Raw genomic sequence first — 16273 nt, forward strand, 5'->3', positions numbered from 1 at the left:
AAACAATATGTATAAATGTTCACATAAGCACTATTCTTAATAGCAAAAAATCAATAATTCCCAAATGTTCATTAGCAGTAGAATGAATAAATACAACGTGTTACATTTATACAGTGGGAAACTCTACAGCAATGAGTTTGAACGAACTACAACTATATGCATCAAAGTGGCTGCATCTCATAAGCATAATATTGAGGGAAAGAAGGTAGAGAAGAGTATACTGAATAATTCAACTCCTAAATGAATTATCCTATTAGAAATCAGAAGTGAGTCAGGCAGTGGTTAGCCTCAGGAGGGCGGTAACTAGAAGGAGGCTTCTAGGTACTGGTAATGTTTTGCTCTTTGGTCTGAGTACTGGTTATGAGTACTGAGTACATACTGTACTGTGTATTTACACTGTGAATGCTCATTGAACTTTATACTTGTGATTTGTGCACTTTTCTGTATGTTTGTTATACCTTAACCAAAATTTTACACCTCAAAGAAGTCAATGCTGGCCTTTGTCGCCTACCTCTCCACACCATAAAAAGTGTGATTAAGGCTGGACACAGTGGCTCACGCCTGCAATCCCAGCACTTTGGGAGGCTGAGGCAGGCAGATCACGAGGTCAGGAGTTCGAGACCAGCCTGACCACCACGGTGAAACCCCATCTCTACTAAAAATACAAAAATTAACTGGGTGTGGTGATGTGTGCCTGTAATCCCAGCTACTCAGGAGGCTGAGGCAGGAGAATTGCTTGAACTTGGGAGGCAGAGGTTGCAGTGAGCTGAGATCGCACCACTGCATTCCAGAGCGAGACTCTGTCTCAAAAAAAAAAAAGCGTGATTAAATAGACTGATCAATGAAACAGAACTGAATGTCTATAAATAGATCCTAATACATGTGGCACTTTACACAATGATAAAGGTGGCTTTTCAATTTAGTGATAAATAGAAAATTCAACAAATGGTGTTGGGATAAATGAGTAGCCATTTGGAACAACAATTAGTTTAGCTCTACTTTATATCTTACACCAAGGTATATTTCAGATGAATAAAAGATTCTTATTATTTTTTTAAGAGACAGGGTCTTACGCTGTCATCCAGGCTGCTGGAGTCCAGAGACTCACTACAGCCTTGAACTCCTGGACTCAAGTGATCCTCTCTCCTCAGTCTGCTGAGTAGCTGGGACTACAGGTGTGCATCACCATACCTGGCTACCTGGATAATTGTTAGGTTTGTTTTTTTTTTTTTTCTAGAAACTGGGTCTCACTCTGTTGCCTAGGCTGGTCTCAAACTCCTCCAATCTCAGCCTCTCAAAGTATTAGGATTACAGGTGTGAGCCACTGTGCCAGGCCCAAAAGATTTAAATTTTAAAATAAAACAATAAAATGAGTCAAAGAAACATTGAGAATAATTTTTATAACTTTACAGTTTTTTTAAAAAGCACAGTATAGCAAAAGACCTCCTAAAACTAGAAGACTGATGAATTAAATTGTTTAAAAATGTGTGGCAAAATCCACAATAAATAAAACGTTAGATAACAAATTGGGAAAAATATTTCCAATTCATAATGCATATAGACAGCTAACATCACCAGTGTAAAAGAGCTCTTTCAGATCCATAAGGAAAACATGAATAAGCCACCAGAAACATGGACAAAAAGTATACACAAACAGTTCATTGAAAAGAAATAAAAGTGACTCAAGGCCAGGTGCAGTGGCTCGTCCCTGTAATCCCAGCACTTTGGGAGACCGAGGAGTTCGAGAGCAGCCTGACCAACATGGCAAAACCCCGTCTCTACTAAAAATACAACAGTTAGCTGGGCGCGGCGGCACAGGTCTGTAGTCCCAGCTACTCGGGAGGCTGAGGCAGGAGAATGGCTTGAACCCGGGAGGCAGAGGTTGCAGTGAGCCAAGATCACCTCACTGCACTCCAGCCTGGGTGACAGAGCAAGATTCTGTCTCCAAAAAAAAAAAAAAAAAAAGACTCAAACATGTGAAAAGATGCTCAAACTTACTCATGATGAATAAAATAAAAATGAAAGCTACAAATATATTATTCCTGTAGTGCTGGAGTACACCAGGTATTATAAAAGTATTTTAAAATACACTTAGTTGGCAAGAGTATGGGGAAACAGGTAGTTTCTTACATTGCTAGTGAATAAAAGTTGGTGAAATCTTTATGGGCAACAGTTTACTGAAAGGCAAGGTCTATTAATATTACAGATGAATACACCATCTGAGCATATCATTTAATCCAATAATTTTACTTTGGGAATATATCTTACAAATATGTTAGAACATAAGTAAAATTACACACACACACACACACACACACACACGTTATTAATCTTATTTTGAGTAGCAAAAAATTGGACCAAAAAATCCTAATATCTATCAATAGAAAATTGGTAAATAAAATGCAGCCATCCAAAAGAATAAAAAACAATTATTTTACAAATATGGAACAACTTCAAGTGACAAAAGCAATGTGTAGGAGTTGTATAATATTATATAGTATCTATCGTTTATATTTTTAAAAGGTAAAAAATATACTTTATAGACTTAGAAATAAAATTAACAATAGAAGTATAAATCAAACTCATAAAATATAAGTGAATAGTAAAGGGTTGACTCAGCAGCTATGGGATTGCATGCTTCAAAGAAAAGACTGACTCTTGACCAACTATTAGCTCTTGAAATATCCTGCCTGATAAGAGTGTCTTTGTATACCTCGGGCCTTGGGCAATGCCAGAGTTTGTGCTAATAATGTAATTTATGGTGAACACCTGTTTTTGCTTGCCTGGAGCCCTGGGTCGTATTGTATGAGTTTGACTTCATAGGGAGGAATGGGTTGGACACTGCGTATTTAGGGTCAATAGTGGCGGGGCTTCATGCCTAGGCAGCTGACCTTGGACACAAAAGTTTGTGTGAGCATCACTGGTTGACAATTCTTTGTCCATATTGTCACACGTCATTGCTGGGAGAATTAAGTTCTGTTCATATAACTCCACAGGGAGAGGACAACTGGAAGCTGTGCCTGGTTCTGCCTGGACTCTGCCCTAAGTGCCTTTTTCCTTCCGAATGTATTCTATAGGCTTTCTTCGTAATAAACCATAACGGTGAATAGAACAGCTTGTCTAAGTTCTGTGAGTCCTTCTAGCTCCTTATTGAATACGGTGGCGGCATTGGGTCCCTCAACACACTAGATAAAGTAATTAGAGAAGCATTTATTTTTTTCAGATGCTGGCATTGAAAGGGAATAAAGACTACTTATTGAGTTAAGTATTCAGTTTAAGATGTTAGATAAAGGGCAACAAAATAAAGTAGAAGGGGCTGTCTACTGTTTACCATCACACTTTGCTGCCTCTCTTGGACAATCTATAGACAAAGTCAATAAAAGAGTGCAACAAGTTTTCCGAATGCAGAATTGATATACAAAAAAAGATTGCATTTCTATATACCAGCAACAACAACTCAGAAAACATAATTTTAAAAGCAACACTACTAAAAATAACAACATAATCATTATGGAATCATGAAGATGTCAATTCTCCCAAAATTAATCCATAAACTTGATGCAATTCCAATACAAACTCAAGAGGATTTTTTTACAATACTGAACAAGCTAATGTCACAATTCATGAGGAAGAGCCTATGTTTAAAAACAAAGCACCAAAGTGGGAAACTTGTTCTACCAGATTTAAATAATTATTAAAAAGTTAAGTCAAACAGTGTAGTATTGGTGCAGAGATAGATGTATAAGCTAATGAAATGAAAGAGGGCCTAGAAAGAGCCCAAATCATATATGGAAATATAAATGACAGACATGGCATCAGAACTCAGTGGTAAAAGATGAGAGTATTCATCTCCCATCTTTTTCAAAAGATGTTGAAATTCAAAAGGTGTTGAAATTTTTGGCTGTTGATATTATAATAAAAAATAACATTTGGTCCTTGTCCTTAGTTCCTGACACACAGCTCCTGAAGTCCTTGGAATCTCCAGAGTGATGACTGAGTTAATCACCAATGGTGAATGGCAATGATTATCTGTGAGGACCAAAGCTGAGTCTTCGTGCTTAGGGCAGGACCACAGACAAGGAGAGGGGCTCTTCCTTTTGAGGCTTGTCATCTAGAACTCATTGTCACTGGAAGCCAGAGCCTAAATGGGCCTATCAGTTGCCTTGGGTTATAAGAACAAGTTTGAGTATTTATTCATTTATTTATCTTGAGTTCGGGGCCCCTGTGTATCTGCTCACTGCCTGCCCGCAGTTCAGCTTGTGCTTGGCTCACTCACCATTCAGCGAAATGAAGGAACCAGCGGAATGAAGGAACCAGCGGAATGAAGGAACCAGCGGAGGGACCTCCGGGAGGAGGCGCTGCCCAGCGAGCCTGGCGCCGGGGGCGGGGCCTGACGGGAGCTCTGCTCAGGCTTCAACATGGCGGGCCGTTTCGGTTGACTTCGCCTGTGGAAACCGAATTCCCCCTCCATGGTTTCCCCAGGATATGAGTTGGGGGCCTCACCTCGCCTATAAGGGTCAGGCGAGCTTTCTGGATGCTCGAGGGACCTTTCGGCCTGCGCAGCCGGAGCAGCTTGTCCCAATGCCCTGCCATTTCTGTGAGGGCCCACGAGGCCTGGAGGAGCCTCGGAGCCCCCGCAGGCCCTCGCGTCACTGCCTCAAGAGGGTGCTCGGAGCCCTGCTCGGGAGCTGGTCCCCAACGAGGTGTGGAACCCCTTCTTGCTGGAACTCCACGGAGAGAGTGGTAATAAGATAGTAATAAGACCGACTACTGTTTATTGAACCTCCGCTAGTCACTGGCTGTCACGGGTTGGGCGAGGGGTGGAATCTAAGGCCCAGAGTTCCTCTATTATAGCCATGGAGAGCCATTAATACCTGCTTAATAGAGTTGTGGTGAGACATGGAATGGGCAAGAAAGGCACTTGATTTATTTGATTTTTAGAATCATGATTATTATTATTATTTTGAGACGGAGTCTTGATCTGTCGCCCAGGCTGGAGTGCAGTGGTGCGATCTCGGCTCACTACAAGCTCTGCCTCCCGGGTTCAAGCGATTCTCCTGCGTCACCCTCCCGGGTAGCTGGGATGACAGGCGCGCGCCACCATGCCTGGCTAATTTTTGCATTTTTGGTAGAGACGGGGTTTCATCATGTTGGCCAGGCTGGTCTCTGAACTCCTGATCTCCACTAATCCACCCGCCTTGGCCTCCCAAAGTGTTGGGATTATAGGTGTGAGTCACCTCACCAGAAAGTGCCAAGAAAGGCACTTTAGACAGTGCCAGAGTTGAGGATTTGGCCTCTGACTCGCTGCCGTTGCCACACTGCAGTTGCCACACTGTGGCCTTAGAACAGTCTTATCCGGTCCTGAAAACCCCAGTGCCTTGGAAACATCAGGATTGGTCAGAAGGACAGTAAGTCCTTAAGGCGCCAGCCCCTGCTCCTCCCCCCAGATTGAGGGATAAGTATTCCAAGCTCTATGCAGGACCCTAATCCTGGATGTGGACACCCACAGTCCTGCTAGGACCTGCTTCCAGAAGAGTTGATCCCAGCTGTGAAAGTGCATGATGCCTTCAGCGAAGCAGGCAGGAAAGGCTCAAGTGATCCTCCTGTATCACCCTGGTGAGTAGCCAGTAGCTGGGACCACAGGCGCGCACCACCACGCCTGCCTAATTTCTTTGTAGAGACAGCCTTCGTCATGTTGCCCAGGCTGCTCTGGAAGTCCTGAGCTCAAGCGATGCGCCTGCCTTGGTCTTCCAAAGTGCTGGGATTACAGGCGTGAGCCACCACGCTCAGCCCAATTTGTGATCTTTTATGCACTCTTTCATGTAGCATGTTTTCAAGGTTCATCCAACTTGCAGTGTCTTAATGCTGAATAATATTTCATTGTGTAGATATAATGTATTTTTCAAGTTTTGTTTATTTTTAATTGGTACACAACAAATATTTGTACATATTTGTGTGGTACATATGTACATGTGATATGTTGTTACATGCATAGAATATGTAAGGATCAATCAGGGTATTTAAGGTATCTGTCACTTTGAGTATTTGTCATTGCCATATGTTGGGAACATTTCAAGTCTTCTCTTACAGCTATTTTGAAATATACAATACATTGTTGTTCACTGTAGTCACCCTACTCTGCTATAGAACATTAGAACTTAACTCCTTCTATCTAACTGTATTAACCAACCACTCTTCCCTGCCAACCCACACACCCTTCCTAGCCTCTGGTATCTATCTGTCCACCGTCAACTTTTTTAGCTCCTACGTATGTGATAACATGCAATATTTGTCTCTCTGTGCCTGGCTTACTTCACATAACAATGACTTCCAGTTCCATCCAGGTTGCTGCAAACGACATGATTTCATTCTTTTTTTATGGCTGAATAGTACTTGATTATATATATATCGCATTTTCTTTATCCATTTGTCTGTTGATGGACACTTAGGCAGATTCTATATTTTTGCTTGTGAATAGTGCTGCGGTAAACATGGAAGTACAGCTATCATCCCTTTGATATACTGTTTTTTTTCCTTTAGATAAACAGCCAGTAGTGGCATTGCTGGATTGTATGGTAGCTCTATTTTCAGTTTCCTGAGAAATCTCCATACTGTTTTCCATAGTGACTGTACTCATTTACATTCCCACACAACAGTGTGTAAGAGTTCCCCTTTCTCCGCATCCTCGCCCACATCCATTATTATTTTGTCTTTTTAATCATAGCCGTTCTCATTGGGTGAAGATGATATCTCATTGTGGTTTTAATTTGCATTTCCCTTATTATTAGTGACGTTGAGCATTTTTTCATATACCTGTGTGTCTTGTTTGGAGAAATATCCATTTATGTCCTTTGCCCACATTCATTCATTCATTTATTGGAGTCAGGGTTTTGCTCTGTTGTCCAGGATGGAGTGCAGTGGTGCAATCACGAGTCACTGCAGCCTCCACTTCCTGGTCTCAGATGATTCTCCTGCTTCAGCCTCCAGAGTAGCTGAGACCACAGGCACATCTCACTGTGCCCAGCTAATTTGTATGTGTGTGTGTGCTTTTTGTTTTTGTTTTTGTATTTGTTTTTTTTTTTGGAGACAGGATGGGAGTGCAGTGGTGCTATCACTGCTCATTCTAGCCTCAATCTCCTGGGCTCAAGTGATCCTCCCACCTCGTTTTTTGATTTTTGTAGAGATGAGGTCTCACTATGTTGCCCAGGCTGGGCTTGAACTCTTGGGCTCAAGCAATCCTACTGCCTCGGCCTCCCCAGGTGCTGGGATTACAGGCATGAGCCACCAAACCCAGCCTAATTTTTGTATGTTTTTGTAGAGATGGGGTTTTACTATGTTACCCAAGGTGGTCTCAAACTCCTGGGCTCAGGCAGTCCACCTGCATCAGCCTCCCAAAGTGTTAGGATTACAGGCATGAGCCATCATGCCTGACCCTTTGCCCACTTTTAAATGGAATTATTATTATTTTTTACTGTTGAGGTGTTTGAGTTTCTCCTGTATTCTAGATATTAATTCCTTGTTGGATGAATAGTTTGCAAATATTTTCTCCCATTCAACAGGTTGTCTCTTCACTCTGCTGTTTCCTCTGATGTGCAGAAGCTTTTTAGTTTAATATAGTCCAATTTGTCTACTTTTGTTTTTGTTGCCGTGCTTTTGAAGTCTCAGCCATAAAATCTTTTCCTAGACCAGTGTCCTGAAGTGGTTCCCCTATGTTTTCTTCTAGTAGTTTTATGGTTTCGGGGCTTATGCTTAAGTCTTTAATCCATCTTGAATTGATTTTTGTGTATCGCGAAAGGTAGGAGGTTAGTCGTGTTCTTTTGCATACATATGGATATCCACTTTTCCTAGCACCATTTATTGAAGAGGATGTCCTTTCCCCAATGAGTGTCCTTGACACCTTTGTTGAAAATCAGTTGGCTGTAAATGTATGGATCTATTTCTGAGTTTTCTATTCTGTTTCATTTTATACCTGTTTTTATACCAATACTATGCCGTTTTGGTCACTAGAGCCTTGTAATATATGTTGAAGTCAGATAGTATAATGTCTCCAGCTTTCTTTTTACTTAGGATTGCTTCTCTATTCGAGCTCTTTTTTGGTTCCATATGAATTTTAGGATTATTTTTTCTACTTCTGTGAAGAATGACACTGGTATGTTGATAGGGATTTTATTGCATCTGTGTATTGCTGTGGGTTGCATGGTCATTTTAACAATATTGATTTTTTTCTGATCCATGAGCATGAGTTGTCGTTCCATTTCTTTATGTCCTTCTCAATTTCTTTCATCAATGTTCTGTAGTTTTCCTTGTAGAGGTTTTTCACCTACTTGGTTAAATTTTTTTCCTAGGTATTTTATTTTCTTGAGCTATGATAAATGGGATTTCCTTCTTGATTTCTTTCTCAGCTAGTTTATTATTGGTGTATAGAAATGATACTAATTTTTGTATGTTGACTTTGTATCCTACAACTTTTTTTTTTTTTTGAATGGAGTCTTGCTCTGTAGTCCAGGCTGGAGTGCAGTGGTGCCATCTTGGCCCACTGCAATGTCCGCCTCCCGGGTTCAAGCCATTCTCCTGTCTCAGTCTCCTGAGTAGCTGGAACTACGGGCGCACGCAACCACGCCTGGCTAATTTTTGTGTTTTTAGTAGAGACGGGGTTTCACCATATTGGTCAGGCTGGTCTTGAACTCCTGACCTCGGGTGATTCTCCTGCCTCGGTCTCTGAAAGTGCTGGGATTACAGGCATGAGCCACCGCACCTGGCTGTATCCTATAACTTTACTGAACTTACTTATCAGATCTAAGAGTTTTTGGTGGAGTCTTTAGGTTTTTCTAGATACAAGATCATGTCATCTACAAAGAGGGACAATTTTACTTCCTCTTTTCCAATTTGGATGTCTTTTATTTGTTTCCATTGTCTGATTGCTCTGGCTAAGACTTCCAGTACTGTGTTGAATAGGAGTGGCAAAAATAGACATCCTTGTCTTGTTCCAGTTCCTAGAGGAAAAGCTGAAAGCCATGATAGGATGATGTTAACTGTGGGTTTGTCATATGTAGCCTTTATTATGTCGAGGTATTAATAGGCTCCTTCAATGCCTAGTTTGTTGAGAGTTTTTATCATGAAGATCTTTTGAATTTTATCAAACCCTTTTTCTACATCTCTTGAAATGATCATATGGTTTTGTTCTTCATTCTGTTGATGTGATGTGTTATCTTTGTTGATTGATGTATGTTGAACTACATTTGCATTTCTGAGACAAATCCCACCTGATCCTGGTATATTATCTTGTTGATATGCTATTGGATTCAGTTGGTTAGTATTTTGTTGAGGATTTTTACATCTATGTTTATCAGGGATATTAGAGTGTAACTGTCTTTTTTTCGTTGTTGCATTCTTATCTGGTTTTGGTATCAGGGTACTGCTAGACTAGTAGAATGAGGAAGAATTCCCTCCTTTTCAGTTTTTTGGACTAGTTTGAGGAGAATTGGTGTTAGTTTGTCTTTGTAAGTTTGGTAGAATTTGGTAGTGAAGTCATTAGCAGTGAAGCCATTGGGTCCTGGGCTTTTCACTGTTTGGATTCTTTTTTATTATGGATTCAATTTCATTACTCATGATTGGTCTCTTCAGGTTTTCTATTTATTCCTGATTCAATCATGGTAGGTTATATGTGTCAAGGAATTTATGCATTTCCTCTAAGTTTTCTAGTTTATTAATGTATAGTTGTTCATAATACTGTCTGATGACTTTTGGTATTTCTGTGGTGTCAGTTGTAATGTCTACTTTTATTCATTTATTTATTTCTTTATTTTTTGACACACGGTCTCACTCTGTCACCCAGGCTGGAGTGCAGTGGTGTGATCACGACTCACTGCAGCCTCAAGCTCCTGGGCCGACGAGATCTTCCCACCTCAGACTTCTGAGTAGCTGGGACTACAAACATATGCCACCATGCCCAGCTAATTTTTGTATTTTTTTTTTAGAGACAGAGTTTCGCCATGTTGCCCAGCTTTGTCGCATACTCCTGAGCTCAAGCAATCCACCTGTCTCAGCCTCTCAGAAATGCTGGGATTACAGGCATTAGCCACCGTGTCTGGCAATGTCTTATTTTTCATCTTGGATTTTGTTTATTTGGATCATCTTTTTCATTTTCTTGTTTAGTCTAACTAGCCATTTATTGATTTTGCTTACCTTTTTGAAAAAGGAACTTTTTGTTTCATTGATTCTTTATATTGTTTTTGAAATCTATTTCATTTAGTTCTGCTCTGATCTTTATTATGTCTGTCCTTCTAATTTGAGGTTTGCTTTGTTCTTGCTTTTCTAGTTCTTTGAAGTTATCATTAGTTTGTTTATTTGAAATCTTTCTACTTTTAAAATATAGGTGTTTATTGCTATAAACTTCCCTCCTAGCACTGCTTTTGTTGTATCCCATAGGTTTTGTTATGTTGTTTTCAATTTTCATTTGTTTCAAGACATTTCATTTTTTGAGACAGGGTCTCTCTCTCTCTATCACTTAGGCTGGAATGAAGTGGCGCGATCTTGGCTCACTGGAACTTCCACCTCCTGGGCTCAAGCAATCCTTCTGCCTGAGCCTTCTGAGTAGCTGAGATTACAGGCACACACTAGCATACCTGGCTAACTTTTGTATTTTTTTGTAGAGACAGAATCTCACTATGTTGCCCAGGCCAGTCTCAAACTCCTGGGCTCAAGCAATCCACCCACCTTGGCCTCCCAAAGTACTAGGATTACAGGCATAAGCCACCACACCCAGCCTGTTTCAAGACATTTTTTGATTTCCTCTTTAATGTCTTCCTTGAGCTAAAGGTCATTCAGGAGCATGTTGTTTAATTTCCACGTATTTGTACAGATTCCAAAGTTTCGTTGTTATTGATTTCCTATCCTATGTCACTGTGGTCTGAGAAGATACTGGTATGATTTTGATTTTTGAAAATTTGTTGAGACTTATTCTATGTCCTAACATATGGTCTATCTTGGAGAATGTTTCATGTGCTGGTGAAGAGGTATGTGTATTCTGTAACTGTTGAATGAAATGTTCTATAAATGTCTGTTAGATCCATTTGTTCTAAAGCACAGTTTAAAATCAGTGTTTCTTTGTTAATTTCCTGTTTAGATGATCTGTCTAATGCTGAGTAGAGTGTTGAAGTCCTCATCTATTATTGCAGTCTATCTCTCCCTTTAGATCTAATGACATTTGCTTTATATATCTGGGTATCCCAGTATTGAGTGCATATATGTTTAGAACTATTACATCCTCTTGCTAATGTATCTCCATGTCATTCTGTAGTGACCATCTTTGTCTCTTTTTACTGTTTTGTTTGTTTGTTTGTTTTTGAGATGGAGTCTTGCTGTGTTGCCCACGCTGGAGTGCAGTGGTGTGGTCTCGGCTCACTGCAACCTCTGCCTCCTGGGTTCAAGCGATTTTCCTGCCTCAGCCTCCTGAGTAGCTGGGATTACAGGTGCCTGCCACCATGCCCAGCTAATTTTTTGTATTTTTGGTAGAGATGGGGTTTCACCATGTTGGCCAGGCTGGTCTCGAACTCCTGGCCTTGTGATCTACCCGCCTCAGCCTCCCAAAGTGTTGGGATTACAGGCGTGAGCCACTGTGCCTGGCCTCTTTTTACTGTTTTTGACTTAAAGTCTGTTTTATCTGATATAAGTATAGCTGCTCCTGATCACTTTTGGTTTCCCTTTGCACAGAATATCTTTTTCCAGTCCTTTCCTTTCAGTCTGTGTGTCTCCACAGGTGAGGTGAGTTTCTTGTAGTTGGCATATATTTGGGTCATGTTTATTTTTTAAATCCATTCAGCCAGTCTATGTCTTTTCAGTGGAAAGTTTAATCCATTTACATTGAAGACTATTTTTGATATGTGAGGGTTATTCCTGTCATTTTATTAATTGATTTCTGGTTGCTTTATGTGTCCTTTGTCCCTTTCTTTCTCTCTTATTGTTGATCATTGTGGATTGATGGTTTTCTTTAGTGATAACTTTTGAATTGTTCTTCTTATTTGTGTGCTTGCTCTACCAGTGGGTTTTATACTTTCATGTGTTTCTGTGATGGTAGATATCATCCTTTTGCTTCCAGCTGTAGGACTCCCTTACATATTTCTTATATACCTGGTTGAGTGGTGATGGAAAACCAACGGCTACCATTAAACTTAGTGGTGAAAGTCTTAAAGCTTTTCTCCTAAGATGAGGAACAAGCCAAGGATGCCTGCTCTTGCTTTTTCTATTCAACATTGTACTGGAGGTTCTAGCCAGGATAATTAGACAAAAACACCAAAACAAAACCAACAACAAAGAAGAAAAAGCATCTAGATTGGAATGGAAAAAGTGAAACTGTATTTTTTGCAGATAAATAATGTTGTATATAGAAAATCTAAGGAACCCACAACAACAATAACAACAACAAACCTGCTGGAGCAACAATTGAGTTCACAAAAGATATAAGATCAATGTGCAAAAAGTCAGTTATATTTAGAAACACTAGCAATGAGTAGCCTGAAAATGAAATTAAGAAAGTAATTTTATTTACAATAGCATTAAAAAATAAGACTAAAACAAAAGAAATGTAAGACTACAAAACATTATTGAAAGTGATTAAGTAAAGACCTAAATAAATAGATACACATTCTGGATTTATTGAATGGAAGACATTACTGTTAAGATGACAGTACTCCACAAATTGATCTACATATTCAACTCAGTTCCTATCAGAATCCTAGCTTCTATTTTGCAGAAATTGACTTGCTGATCCTAAAATTCATTTGAAAATGCAAGGGACTCCAAAGAAGCAAAATGATCTTGAAGAAGAACAATGAAGTTGCAGAGTCCACACTTTATTATTTCAAAACTTACTTATAGTGGTTAAAATTGTGTAGTACTGGAATAAGGATAGACATGTAGATCAATGGAATAGAATTGAGAGTCCAGAAGTAAATTCATACATTTAAGGTCAATTGATTTTCCCCAAGGGTATCAAGGCCATTCAATGGAAAAGAACAGTCTCTTCAGCAAGTGGTGCTGGAACAACTGGATATCCACATACAAATGAATGAAGTTAGATCTCTTCCTCACATCATACAGAAAAATCAACCTCAAATGGAAGAAATATCTAAATGTAAGATCCCAAACCGTACTCTTAGACAAAAACATAGGTGTAAATTTTTCTGATACTGACTTAGTAATGATTTCTTTTTTTCCTCTCCTTTTATGTGGGACAGGAAAACTAGAGGGGTTTAGAGTTGTCTTACTGCTTTTCCCCTATGTCAGACAAGGCCCTGATAAAGCAGTTTTTCTTTAGGGCAGGGCTTTCACACAGAGAATAGAATGCTCTGGGCATATTTCAAAATGGTTGCTGTACCCACTCACTCTATCCACCAACTAGGGTATATTTTGAAATGGTTGCTTTTCCCTTTTCCTTGCCTAAAGAGCCTGAGGAAATTTTCTTCAGCCTTCATCATGAGAACCAGCTAGGGTTTCTGGAAGTAACATTCATGAAAGTATAAGGGGTTCCCAAGGCAGGACTTCAACAAGTTTTTAACTCTCAAGCTAGTCCACACTCAGCCACCAGTAATTTATTGACTAGCATTTAGGTGTTCCTACCAATTACTGGCTCCTGTGGCTTCTGCTCTCAGGTAAACTGTGATGTTCTGTAGTCACCTGTCTCTCTAGTTTTTGAGGAAGTGGTTTGCCCTGTGACCTCTATTCTCTGACAGATCTAAGAAAAGTTGTTGATTTTCAGTTTGATTATCTTTTTTCCTGTTGTGAAGATGGGAGTGATGACTTCCAAGTTCTCTGCATGTTGGAGTGGGAACTGGAAGACCTAATTAACTTCTTAAGAAACTGCCAAACTGTTTTCCAAAGTGGATCTAGCACTTTACATTCCTGGCATTGTATGAGAGTTTCAGTTTCTCTCTATCTTTGTCAACACGCCATCTTTCTAATTTTAGATATTCTAATAGGTATCTAGTGGTTTCTTATTGTAGTTTGAATCTGCATTTCTCTAATAGCCAGTTATGATGGCCCTCTTTTCATTTGCTTGTCAGTTGCAAATCTTTATTAGTTAAGTATCTGTTCACATATTTTGCCCATTTTTTAAAAGTTGGGTTGTTTTCTTACATTTGAAGTTTATTTTTTCTTATAATCAAAATTTTAATGTATACATAACAAATTGTACATATTTATGAGGTACAGTGTGATGTTTCAGTACATTTTACATGGTATAATGATCAAATCATGGTAATTAGCATATCCATTGCCTTAAACATTTACCATTTCTTTGCTGTAAGAACACTCAAAATCCTCTCTTCTAGCTAGAATATGAGTGCATTTTAAATGTACACCTATTTATTTTCTCACAATCCTAGAAAATGATAGCTTGAGTCAATGAAGTTTCCCCTGCAAGTCCTATCAACCTTGCTTACTTTAGTGAAATTTAATATGGTCTAGAAAACACTGAGCCCTCTGGTTATTCTCTCTAACCCACAAAGGAAGCCGAACACTTGATAAAAAGTTCATCAGCGTAAATAAGAAGAATCCCCTCCATTACATACAAAAGAAAAAATAACTGGAGAGATCGTCTCTGCTCTAAGGTGATTATCCTGTGGTCTTTGGTTTTAGTACATTCTCCCCGACCCCATGCCCTTTTCCCTCATCTTTAATGAGTATCTGTATGTGTGGCAGACCAGCGCATTTTTAAGTCTCTGCAGTCTTGGACCAAGCTCGTTTTATTCCCTACTCTACGAGAATCTCAAGAGCACCAGGATTCTGTTCGGGGTTGCCATGGACACAGAGTTCTTAATCCAGTACTGGCTTATTCTCAATACGAGGTAAAGACCTAGAGGTGAGGGTCTCTGAGCAAGGTAGTCCCATCCCATCCTCTGCCCTCTCTGTTGGCTAATGTTGTCCTCTCATCCTCATCAGGAGAATTAAAATCATGTAAAGTTTTGGTGGGGGAACTAGGTGGTGGTCTCTGGGGCCCACAGACAGGAAAGTTTGCTTATAGCCAGTTGGGGGGACCACTAATTGATATTCCTTTCCCCTCCCAGGGACATTACGGAGTCCCCTTATCCTCAGGGTACTGGGGGACAACTAGTGGGTGTAGGGCCAAATAGTAATAACCTTGTTATTTGCCAGGAATGGGGTAAAGATTTGATCTAACAAGCTTGAGTTTTGGGAATTAAAAAATGAAAAAAGGAAAAGCTATAACCCTGAAAGGCAACAGGAGAGAAAAGTGCTAACAGGATCTTGAATAAATTTCTCCCTCTTAGAGAAGGTTGTACTGAAGACACGAGACCTGAGACTTGTGTCATTTTAGCGGCTGAACCGACCCCAACTTCTTCTGAGTGGCAGTGGCGCCAGAAGCAGTCTGGCTTTCAGGTAAGCAGGTCCAGGGCTTACAGGGAGAAACTCCCAGGTATCCAGCTCTGCCTTGGGTTGCCCTGGTTCACGTCCAAAGGTGTGCTTGGGCCACATCTCTGGAGCAGAAGGTGGTAGACTGAGAGCTTTGATATTTCTATTTCTATTGCACATGAGCTGGTATAACCCCAAAGGTATGGAATTTGCTGCTGTCTGTGACCCAGCAAATAGAAATAGAAAAGTAATGAGATAGAAAAATAATAGAAATAGAAAAAAAATTGTAAAAATAAAACAAGCCTCATTCTATGCCTGTTAATGTCCTTAAAAATAGGACATTTTAGGCAGTGTGATAACATGCATCTACTGGTCGCTTTCATCTTTCCTATAGGGGTGGCTGCTTGCCCTAATGGTGGATGCTCTGTTCAGGATGGTGACCTAGTGCTCAGCTCTGGAAGCCACTCCACAGAGATGGCCACCGAAAGGGCTTCAGTGGTCCCATCTCAACACCTGAAACATTGTTAATTATTACAGTGAAGGTCACAAATGGGCTTTTATTAGTGAGATTGGTGACTTACAAAGCAGCATGATGGATGTTACAATTATATGACATTTTAAGATCTGTGAATCAGCTAAAGTGTTTTGGAGACAGCCCACCCTTGCATAAACAGGATAAAAGTTTATGAATGTGGCCTGTAGTGTATACTTAGAGATGACACCCCAGGCTTGATCCTCATATGGTCCTATCTCCAGGAAGGTTTAGGAAGATTTTGGCCTCTGGAATATTAGGATTCTGTTGAGAATGAACCTTTCATGCTTGGAGCACCTAAAGTACAGAAAGCTTACAGAAGCTTATGTACCGTGCCTGCTTGCTACTGAATGTTTTGTTAAATGAATATCTGTA

At 40.0% G+C, this 16273-nt stretch overlaps 1 long non-coding RNA gene and 1 pseudogene across 1 annotated transcript in view; one reads left to right on the plus strand and one right to left on the minus strand.

Annotated features, from left to right (window-relative positions):
- Positions 1–16273, minus strand: part of LOC129136832 (uncharacterized) — a 131173-nt gene that overhangs the window by 4442 nt on the left and 110458 nt on the right. The gene's annotated exons all lie outside the window — the stretch shown is intronic.
- The window catches only part of LOC735346 (phosphatidylinositol 3,4,5-trisphosphate 3-phosphatase TPTE2-like), a 108821-nt pseudogene continuing 96933 nt past the window's right edge, over positions 4386–16273 (plus strand).

Source organism: Pan troglodytes, chromosome 14, assembly GCF_028858775.2.
Source record: "Pan troglodytes isolate AG18354 chromosome 14, NHGRI_mPanTro3-v2.0_pri, whole genome shotgun sequence".
NCBI lineage: Eukaryota > Metazoa > Chordata > Mammalia > Primates > Hominidae > Pan > Pan troglodytes.